The sequence below is a fragment of the Sarcophilus harrisii genome, chromosome 2 (genome assembly GCF_902635505.1).
Source record: "Sarcophilus harrisii chromosome 2, mSarHar1.11, whole genome shotgun sequence".
Taxonomy (NCBI): domain Eukaryota; kingdom Metazoa; phylum Chordata; class Mammalia; order Dasyuromorphia; family Dasyuridae; genus Sarcophilus; species Sarcophilus harrisii.
In genome coordinates, this window is record NC_045427.1 from 115,706,761 (window position 1) to 115,717,241 (window position 10,481).

Sequence of the window (10,481 nt, forward strand, 5' to 3'; positions counted from 1 at the left end):
AGGATAAGGCAGGGATTTTTAGATGGAACTCTACTCATATCAGATCTGGCTTAAAGAGAGAAAAAACATATTTTAAAGGGGTTAAAAGTCTTCTGAATTTATAAAGAAATGAGAGGAAAGAAGGAAAGAAAGAAGAAAGGAAGGAAGAAAGAAAAGAAGGAAGGAAGGAGGGAAAGAAGGAAGAAAGGGAGAGAGGAAGGAAAGGAAGGAAGGAGAGAGGGAAAGAGAGAAGGAGGAAGGGAAGGAGGAAGGGAGGAAAGGAGAAAGGGAGGGAGGGAATAAGAAAAAGAAGCAAAGGAAAGGGAAAAAATCCTCACACATGAGAAGCTGCTGTAACAGGACAAACAATTTGCTACCAATCACATAATATTTAAGGTTTGCAAAGTTCTTTCCAAATGGGTATCATTTGATTTTTAAAACAACTTTGGAAAGTAGGTGCTATTAGTGTGCCCTCTTTACATAAGAAGAAACTGGAGGGAAAAAAGGTTAAGGGACTTGCCTAAGTCACCCAGCTGGTAAGACTTGCTCCAAACCAAAGTCAAACTGACTCTAGGTCAGGTGCCTTATGTCCTGGAGCATTTGGCTATGTAGTGGATAGAGTGAGCAAACTGGATGGCACTGGGCAAGTGGCTTAACCATTCACCACCCACACTCTATGACTGTGAGTAACCAATGAACTGCATAAGTAGAAGTCGTTTCCTCTTCAGGAATTCCCTATGCCAATGAAATCACAGTTTCAGCCAAAAGACAACCAGGCAAATATACAAACCCTCTAAATAGGCATTGGTGAGTGAATCTATGAACTTGGAAGGGAATGTCCCATTTTCCCTTCCATTGGTTGTTGCTGGGGACTTTTAGGATCCATAAGATCTTGGCAACAGAGAAGCAACATTGTCCCATTTCTCACTGAATTCACATGAATTGAATGAATAAAATGGGGGCAATTCCAAAAAGAGATGCTATAGAAGATTCAAGTTAGGCTTAAGTATTACCAGCATAAAAACAGATCTCAGCTTTAGTATTTCAAGGCGCCTTAGAATTCCTGTGGTCTATCACCCTCGTTTTATTGAGGGGAGAAAACATAGGTCCAGGGAAGTCATTGTGAGGATCAAGTAGAATACTAATTGCAAAGTGTTTAGCAGTATCTCTTTCATCATGAGTGCTATGTAAATGCTAATTGCTATTAATAATTATTACTTTATTATTACTTATCCACAGGCTGGTCAGTAACAAAGCTGGGATCTGTGTTCAGCTTTTGTGACTTCAAATTCAGCATTCTTTCAGCTACATCCTATTGTCTAAAGAAACCCAAATACCTTGTCATCTGGTACCAATAAGAAGTAAATGTTACCGAGTCATTCTCCAATTGATAAATGGTCAAAGGATATGAACAGACAATTTTCAGATGATGAAATTGAAACTATTTCTAACCATATGAAAAAATGCCCCAAGTCATTATTAATCAGAGAAATGCAAATTAAGACAACTCTGAGATACCACTACACACCTGTCAGATTGGCTAAGATGACAGGAAAAAATAATGATGATTGTTGGAGGGGATGTGGGAAAACTGGGACACTGATGCGTTGTTGGTGGAGTTGTGAACGAATCCAACCATTCTGGAGAGCAATCTGGAATTATGCCCCAAAAGTTATCAAACTGTGCATACCCTTTGACCCAGCAGTGCTACTACTGGGCTTATATCCCAAAGAGACACTAAAGAAGGGAAAGGGACCTGTATGTGCAAGAATGTTTGTGGCAGCCCTGTTTCTAGTGGCTAGACACTGGAAAATGAATGGATGCCCATCAATTGGAGAATGGCTGGGTAAATTGTGGTATATGAATATTATGGAATATTATTGTTCTGTAAGAAATGACCAGCAGGATGAATACAGAGAGCATTGGCGAGACTTACATGAACTGATGCTGAGTGAAATGAGCAGAACCAGGAGATCATTATATACCTCAACAACGATACTGTATGAGGATGCATTCTGATGGAAGTGGATTTCTTCGACAAAGAGAAGATCTAACTCAGTTTCAATTGATCAATGATGGACAGAAGCAGCTACACCCAAAGAAAGAACACTGGGAAATGAATGTCAACTGCTTGCAAAAAATAATAAATAAATATGCATGCATATATTGGACTTAACATATACTTTTATCATGTTTAATATATATTGGATTACTTGCTATCTAGGGGAAGGAGTGGGGAAAAGGGGGGAAAATTGGAACACAGGGTTTTGCAAGGGTTAATGTTGAAAAATTATCCATGCATAGCTTTTAAAAATTAAAAAAAACTTTAATGAAAAAAGAAGTAAATGTTACGAACTTCCCCTTTTGGAAACTGTCTGCAGAGGTATGGATATAAGAAATTTGCTATTTAAAAGACTCATCCTGCCATTTTGCTTTTGTGCACTGTGTTGATAGGTTCAGTAAGAAATCTGTGTTATTTTTTTTTAAAGCACTTAACCAGAAAATTTCTAGCAGCTTTCTATTCCAGCAGATCTTAAGAAGACTTCTAATATATCTTGTTCCATACAGAATCATACAGTTATGTGGGACTTAAAGTGATTATAAAAATTCTAATCCGCTTTTTCTAATGGGGGGATGACATTGTTTTCCAAGAATCTTGCTACCTTCATCTAGATTGTGTATGTGTATTCATATGTACTGAAGAGAACAGTGTCTGCTGTCTAACCTTGTCCCAAGTACTACTGTACTACTAGATAAATTTGCTCAGACTCAGCTAGGGAGGGCCCAGTCTCTATGCCCACTCTGGCTAGTGGGGACAAGGGAAGAAATTTCTCGAAGGAGAAGCAATCTCTGTTCTAGTCTTAAGAGTGTAGTTTCTCAAAGAGAAAGCATTTATCATGGGTTGGATGGTGTAGACATGTAGATAATCTGCAATGTCCTTATACTTATAAGAAAAAAAAAAGCTATTGAAAGACCTGTAAGGGACATTGTTGTTGGTATTCAGTCATTTCAATCATGTCTGATTTTTTGTGGCTCCGTTTGGGGTTTCCTTGGCAAAGACACTGGAGTGATTTGCCATTTCCTTTTCCATTTCATTTTACAGATGAAGAAACTGAGGCAAATAGGGTAAAGTGACTTGTCCAGGGTAACACAACTAGTAATTGTCTGAGGCTGGATTTGAATTCAGGAAAATGAGTATTCTAGACTCTAGCCCCTTCACTCCATTCACTGTACCTCCTAACTGGGACATTAGAGAGCCTTTTAGTTCAATAGCAAGGACTCCTGACGTCTCCTGACAGAGCAATGGAATTAATATTGATCTGGAGGCAAAAAGCTGTGGGTTCAAATCTCAGCTCTGCTATTTATGATCATGGGAAAGTCACTTATTATCTCTGGGCCTTGGTTTCCTTATCTGTAAACATACGCAGGGGTCCTCAAACTTTTAAAATAGGGGGCCAGTTCACTGTCCCTCAGACTGTTAGAGGGCCGGACTATAGTAAAAACAAAAACTTTATTTTGTGGGTCTTTAAATAAAGAAACTTCATTTAGCCCTGGGTGAGGGGGATAATTGTCCTCAGCTGCTGCATCTGGACCACAGGCTGTAGTTTGAGGACCCCTGTATAGGTCTCTAAATCTATCATTTCTGATTCTAAATGTCTATGAATCAGCATTAGAAACTTTCTTGAGAACAGATTTTAAGGAGAGAACTTAAGGACCCTGAGTATCTGAGGGGATACAGGAAAAGTTGTCACTAAAGGAGGAAAAGAATGAGAACTTTAGGATTATTTCTTCCTTCCTTCCACTCTCCCATTTATCCCCAGGTTAAGAGCTATCTTGCACCTAACTTGCACCATATATGTGCAAGCCATGGTTTCTCTTTTTAGAGCTTTTACATACAATATTAGCAAGGGTGATAGAGGAATCTTTGATATACTAGACTGGGTAAACTTTCATGTAGTAGGAGCTGGACATATTTTGACTCCCAGCTGAGAGATACACACCTCGCTAGAATCACACAGGAAACTCCTTATGGGTCCCTGGTAAATAAAGTTTTGCCAGTGAGAGACTGAGAGTCAAGAGAATGTGCTCTTCTTAAGAGGAGTTACCCATTCCTTTCCCCAGTCTATCAAAGCTGTAGAAGTGCCTTTACCCCTCTCTTTTGGCCCTTCACCCTTTATTTGGAAGTTTCTCTCATTTGGATTGGTGTAAATGAGAAATATCTGATTAACAATCTTGTCTTTCCTTTCTGGGAAAAGTATAATGAGTGTAATGGGCTACTTGAGATATTTTATGTTTTCTCTATTTGTTAATGCTTGCTCATGGGCCTTTTATATCTTAGGAAGTTTCTGGGGCTGTCCTATCCCTGTTGCCTATATTGTAAACCAAGAACATTTTTCAGAAGAGACCCTGATACTCACATTTTGAGGAGACCTTAGAAATGAGTCCCTAAGTTTTGCTTAAGAGATTTCCCTGGAGATTTACTATAGGATGAAGACAGAATCAAAGATAGAAATTTGACGCTTTCATTAGGGTCCCCTGAGAATATACCCCCTGAGAAATGGGGTATATTGCTACTAATGATATATGCTATTTTTATAATGTATGAGAGGACACCAAGTTCTTTCCTTTCAACAAACCAGTGAGCTAGAGAGTCCAGGTGGTGAAATCTCTATGTTTTGCTGGCCATGTTGTAGACAGGAAAACCTGAGGTCAAATCCTCTCACAGAAACATTTTAATTATGTAATCCTGATGAAGTCAAATAACTTTATAACCTCAGCTCTTTCGTTTGAAAAATGGGGATAATTATAGTATCTGTCTCACAAGGTGGTTGTAAGGATTAAATGAAATAATATGTATGTAAATCCTTGCTATTATTTTATATACATGGAAACTGAAATATAGAAAAATGAAGTGACTTGTCAGAATAATAGAATGAGGATTCAAACACAGATTTCCTGATTCTACATGTCTTTCATTCAAACCTTCTACCAGATTTGCTTCCTTAGGGTAGTTTTCTAGCTATCTAGCTTGTGCCGATGGAGCACAAGTATCTCTTTAGGTTGATACCTGGCATGTTCTTTTTTTCAGAATTGCAAAAGGAGGGGAAAAGAAAGTTAAGGGCTCTCCATGTCTTTCTCCCTCAGCCCTAGGGCATTCAGCACTCTCTGGATGCCTGGAATTCTCCCACTCCATAGCTCCTTTACCCTGCTCCCTCCTTCATTTCCCAGGCTTGCCTTCCCTGGGTAGGACTTTGTGTTCCAGGCTTCCCTCTGCTTTATAGCAAAACTTTTCAGAGGTGTCATTCTCTTGGGCTTAGGTCAGAGTCAGTAGTTAACTGCTCATCATTCCTAATTCTGTCCTCTGGGAAAGTAAAATGAGTTTCTACTACTCTTTCACTTGATAGCTCTGCAATTATTTGAAGACTATGTTCCCTCCACTCCCATTCCAAGTTAACTCATGTTTCTTTTTAGAAAAAAAAAGTCCAATTGTCTTATACCACTCACTCAGAGCCCCTTTTAACCCGAAAATTAACTTGCAATACTTGGTTCAGTGGTACTTGGCATTGGAGTCCATTGGATTCTTCAGTAATTCTCCAGTTCATGGCCAAGTTGCCCGCCATTGCCAGATCCATGCTGCTCCAACAGAGTCCTAGGATTCTTAAAAAAAAAAAAAAAAATACAATACCTGAAAAAGGACATTAAATTCTTCACAACTCAATGGAAAATGGAGATAGGAAAACCACAGCTTTAATTAAGCTTTCCCTGCCCCTTTTTTAAATGGCCTTGTAACAACTCTTCTCTTATTGTTATGGATTGTTATTGAATTAGTTTTTCTTGATATAGACATGTAGTCCTCAGTTATTAAAAAAATTGTTTAAATTTTTTTAACTAACAAAAATTTATTTTTACTTTTATGTATCCTCCCATTAAAGAAAAATGAAGCCCTTATAACAAATACAAATAGTCAAGCAAAACAAATTCATCAGACTTATAAAAAAATTGTCTGCACCATGAGCCCATGAAGTTCAAAGTCACGAGTTCATGAGTTCAAATCTGTCCTTAGACACTCACTAGTTGTGTGATCCTGAGCAAGTCACCTAACCTCATTTTCCTCATCTACAAAATGAACCAGAGAAGGAATTGGCAAATCATTCCAGTATCTTTGTCAAGAAAACTCCAAAGGGGTCACATTCAGAAAAAGCACAGATAAGAATCTGAATGCAGATCAAAGGATACTATTTTCACTTAATTTTTTCCATGTTTTTTTTCTTTTGATTTGTTTCTTCTTTCACAATATGAATAATTTGGAAATATGTTTTACATGATTGAACATATATAACCTATATCAAATTGTTCACTGTCTTAAGGAGGGAGAAAATTTGGAACTCAAAACTTATTTTAAAAAATGTTATACATTGTCTTTACATGTATCTGGAAAAAAATAAAATATTATTAACAAAAAAAACCTCCCAAATGATTAAACTCCAATGGGGTCATAAAGAGTTGGACATGATTGAAATGATTCATCCATCTTCTTTCTGTCAAAAATTGTATATCTTGCTTTGTCAATTTTCAGTAATCCTAAGTGGTTACTGTCTCAATTATGAACTTTCTTTTTTTTGCTAAAAGAGTCGAAATTCAACTCAATAAACATCTATTTACCATCTCATTGTGTGCTAAACATTATATTGGGGGATAGTAAAATGAGTATAGAAAGAGTGTATAATCTGGTACAATCTGAGTATCTAATATAGAACAATTAATTACTTTTTTTACTAGATAAAACGGATAAGATGCAATAGGTTTTTAGATCCACATTAACAAATACAGAAAATAATAAAACATCTCAAGTAGCACATTATATTTATTTTTACAAAGACATGAATATACAAATAAGAGGCAAAGTAGTATGTGATGAGGCAAAAATGAGATCCAAAGATATAAAAAGAATATGCAAGACCTATTTAAGAAGGGAGAGGTCAACTGTGGGGTGGGGTGGGGATGAGCAAAGACTTCATGAAGAAGATAGTATTGGTGGAGATGTAAAGGAGGTAAATCAAAGAACAGAATAAGGTTTGTGTAGCATAAAACTGGAAAAAGATGGGATGAGATTGGGAAATCACCAGAAATTCCAATTATAAGTCAAGTATCTCTAATGGAAAACTGGGGCAAAATAAGACTGGCAGGAGCCAGTTTGTGAGCAGTATTGAATATCTGGCTAAGGAGTTTATATTTTATCCTAAATGCAATAAGGATCCAGTGGAGCTCTGCTGTTGACACCCTTAAAAACTCTGGGAAAGAATAACTCTCTTATTCTCTAAAGCTTACTGTGGAGTTTTCAAAGATTTGGGGGAAATAAAGTAATGTTTGTGAATGAAGCAACAGCATGATTATGGTTACAAAATGCCTATAGTACATGTGATTTTACTTTATGTCAATTATGACATCATTAGCATCACAGTAGCTCCCATTTTACTGTAGCATATTTAGTAGTAGCATAATTTTAGTATGTATAAAGGACACATGCATTGCAGTGGGATCACAGATCTAGTGAAGTATCAAGTTCAAAGTTTACTAAGCACTTTCTTCCAAACAAATCTATGAGGGTGAAAGCAAAAATATTTTTATCCCCATCCATTTTATAGATTAAAAAGAAATTGAAGTTCCTAGAAATTAATTGACTTGCCCAAATTAGTTAATGGCAAAGATGCTATTCAAGCCTAGGTTTTTTTTTTTCCTACTTCAAGTTCTATTACTTTAATCTGCCATCCTTAGAAAGTTACATTCTAAATCATATCTTAATTTAAGTATATTTAATTGTAATTAGTATTAAGCCAACTATAGTTATGTGAAAAAATGCTCTAAATCACTATTGATTAGAGAAATGCAAATTAAAATAACTCTGAGGTACCACCTCATATCTCTAAGGTTGATTAAGATGACAGGAAAAGATAATTATAAATGTTGGAGGGCACGTGGGAAAACTGAGACACTAAGGTATTGGTGGAGTTGTTAAATGATCCGACCATTCTGAAGAGCAATTGGGAACTATGCCCAAAAGGGTATAAAACTTTTGACCCAGCAGTGCCTTTACTGGATCTGTATTTCAAGGAAATCATAAAGGAGAGTAAAGGAGCCATATGTGCAAAAATATTTGTTGCAAATTCTTTGTGGTAACAAAGAATTGGAAAATGAATGGATGCCCATCAATTGGGGAATGGCTAAATAAGCTGTGGTAAATGAAGGTAATGGAAAATTATTGTTCTATTAAAAATGATGAACAAGCTGGTTTTAGAAAGGCCTGGAAAGATTTATGCAAACTGATGCTGAGCAAAACAAACAGAACTAGGGATACATTGTACACAATAACAGCAAGGATGTGCAATGATCAATTATGAAAGGCTTGGTTCTTCTCAGTGGTTCAGAGATCCAAAGCAATCCCAATAGACTTTGGATAGAAAATGCCATCTGCATCCAGAAAAAGAACTAAGGAGACTGAATGTAAATCAACACATGCTGTGTTCACTTCTTTTTTCTTCTTCTTTTTTTAAATCTCTCCCATGGTTTTTCCCTTTTGTTCTGATTTTTCTCTCACTACATGATTCATAAAGCAATGTGTATTAAAAATAAATAAATTTACTACAATAAAAAAGAGATACACAATTGTGAGGAAAAATATAATTAGTATTTTAAAAAACTTGGTATTAATATTCTTATAAAACATATAGCTCCTTATGATCATAGGACTTGGAGCTAGAAGAGACCATAAAGGTCATTTAATATTATACATGGAGGGATTCCTGAGAGAAACAGGTTGTGTGTTGTGCTGTTGAAAGCAGGACAAAGATCAACAGCAGATCAAAGCTAATCAGATGATGTTTCCTACCAACAGTGTCTCTCAATTCCTTTTCCATTTGAGAAAGTAGAGCCCTAAGGAGCTTTAATTCAAAAAGGGGATAAGATGTTTTTAAAATTAAAATAGATTTCAGACCATAGGTTAGGTGACATTTGAACAGAAAGACTCTGGGAAGCAGTAGATATCAGGAAGAAATATGTAAGTTCACAGAAGAGTGAAAATAGAAGAATTTAAAAAGAGATCACAGAGTAACTTGGATCTCAGCCTAGGACTCTGAGCTTTCTGGTGCAACCAGCCTGAAGGAAAGAGAACCTCGTATCTACTGGTGAGAAGTTGAAGAAAGATTTATTGCTATTAACTGAAAATACTGGCAGAGGAGAATACTGGCAGAGGTTAGAGGTAGCTCCCTTTGCAGGAGAACAGTTTACTAATCATTACTTCTTGTAGATGGAGGACAGTTACAGGTAGCCCAGAATATGGTGCCTCTTCTAAGACACAAAAGGATACTGAGAAGAAGGTGGTCCTCCTTCTTTAGGGAGAGGCTTATTACTAACCACACTTCTCAGTGGATTGCCATTTTGGCAATTTGACTCGGGCCAGATCAGTTTAGGTTCAGGATTAGGATAAAAAGAGACACTTGTAGCCCACATACAAAAATATATTTACTTAACAATAACACAGGAAGGGTATTCAACAAGGATACCGCACTGGTTGAGGTAGATGTAACTCCTATCACATCAGAACTGATTGTTTGACATGCCCAAAAAGAAAGGCGTATTTCTTTGGCAGCAAGGTATCCATCAAGTCTGAAGAGTTCTGGTCCCTTCTGCAGAGGGCGTCTATACTTAGGGAACTGGAAAATGCTGTCAATAATTTGAACCTTAGTCCTCTTAATCAATTAAATTTCAAAGGTGGTTTCCTTGCCTTTTTAAGGGAAAACTAGCTTAGCCTATGTGGAATTTCTCTATCTTTCTTTCCTTCTTTATGTCTTTCTTTCTTTCTTTTGTTTTTTTTCTTTCTTTCCTTCTTTTTCTTTTGTTTTTCTTTGTTTCTTCCTTTCTTCTTTCTTTCTTTTTCTTCCTTCCTTCTTTCACTTATGTGGAATAAGTATTGTTCCTACCATAGTGAAAATGGTAGCTTAAAGACATGATTTAAAAATAAAAATAAAAAAACTATAACAATAGAATCTCTACTGGTTGTTGGATCCCTTGAGTTAAAGACCAATTGCATCCAAGATAGGGTGTCCTTCATGGAACAGTGCAGAGCCCATTGAGAAACAGGTAAGGCTCAACATGTGATGGGGAGGAGCAGAGTCCTCTCTGTTGTTCTGCAGGTCCAGGAGAGAGCAGCACAAGAAATGACACTGCTAGACAATATTAGCACATTTATGGATTAGAATGGCACCTCTTTGTAAGATCTCTGCTTACATATGTTTCCTATGTGGGCATCCTTTCACATATGTGTGTGTGTCCTAAAGGCTATATTTTTCCATAACATTTGCCTACCTTTATGAGACAAGTTCAAGTTTATTTGGGGGGTGTGTGGGGGTGTTTTGTTGTTATTATTAAATTGTCATTTAATAAAATGCCTTTTATGTGAACTATCCTGTATCTCATGGGTAAAGTATTGATGGATGCTTGTGAAC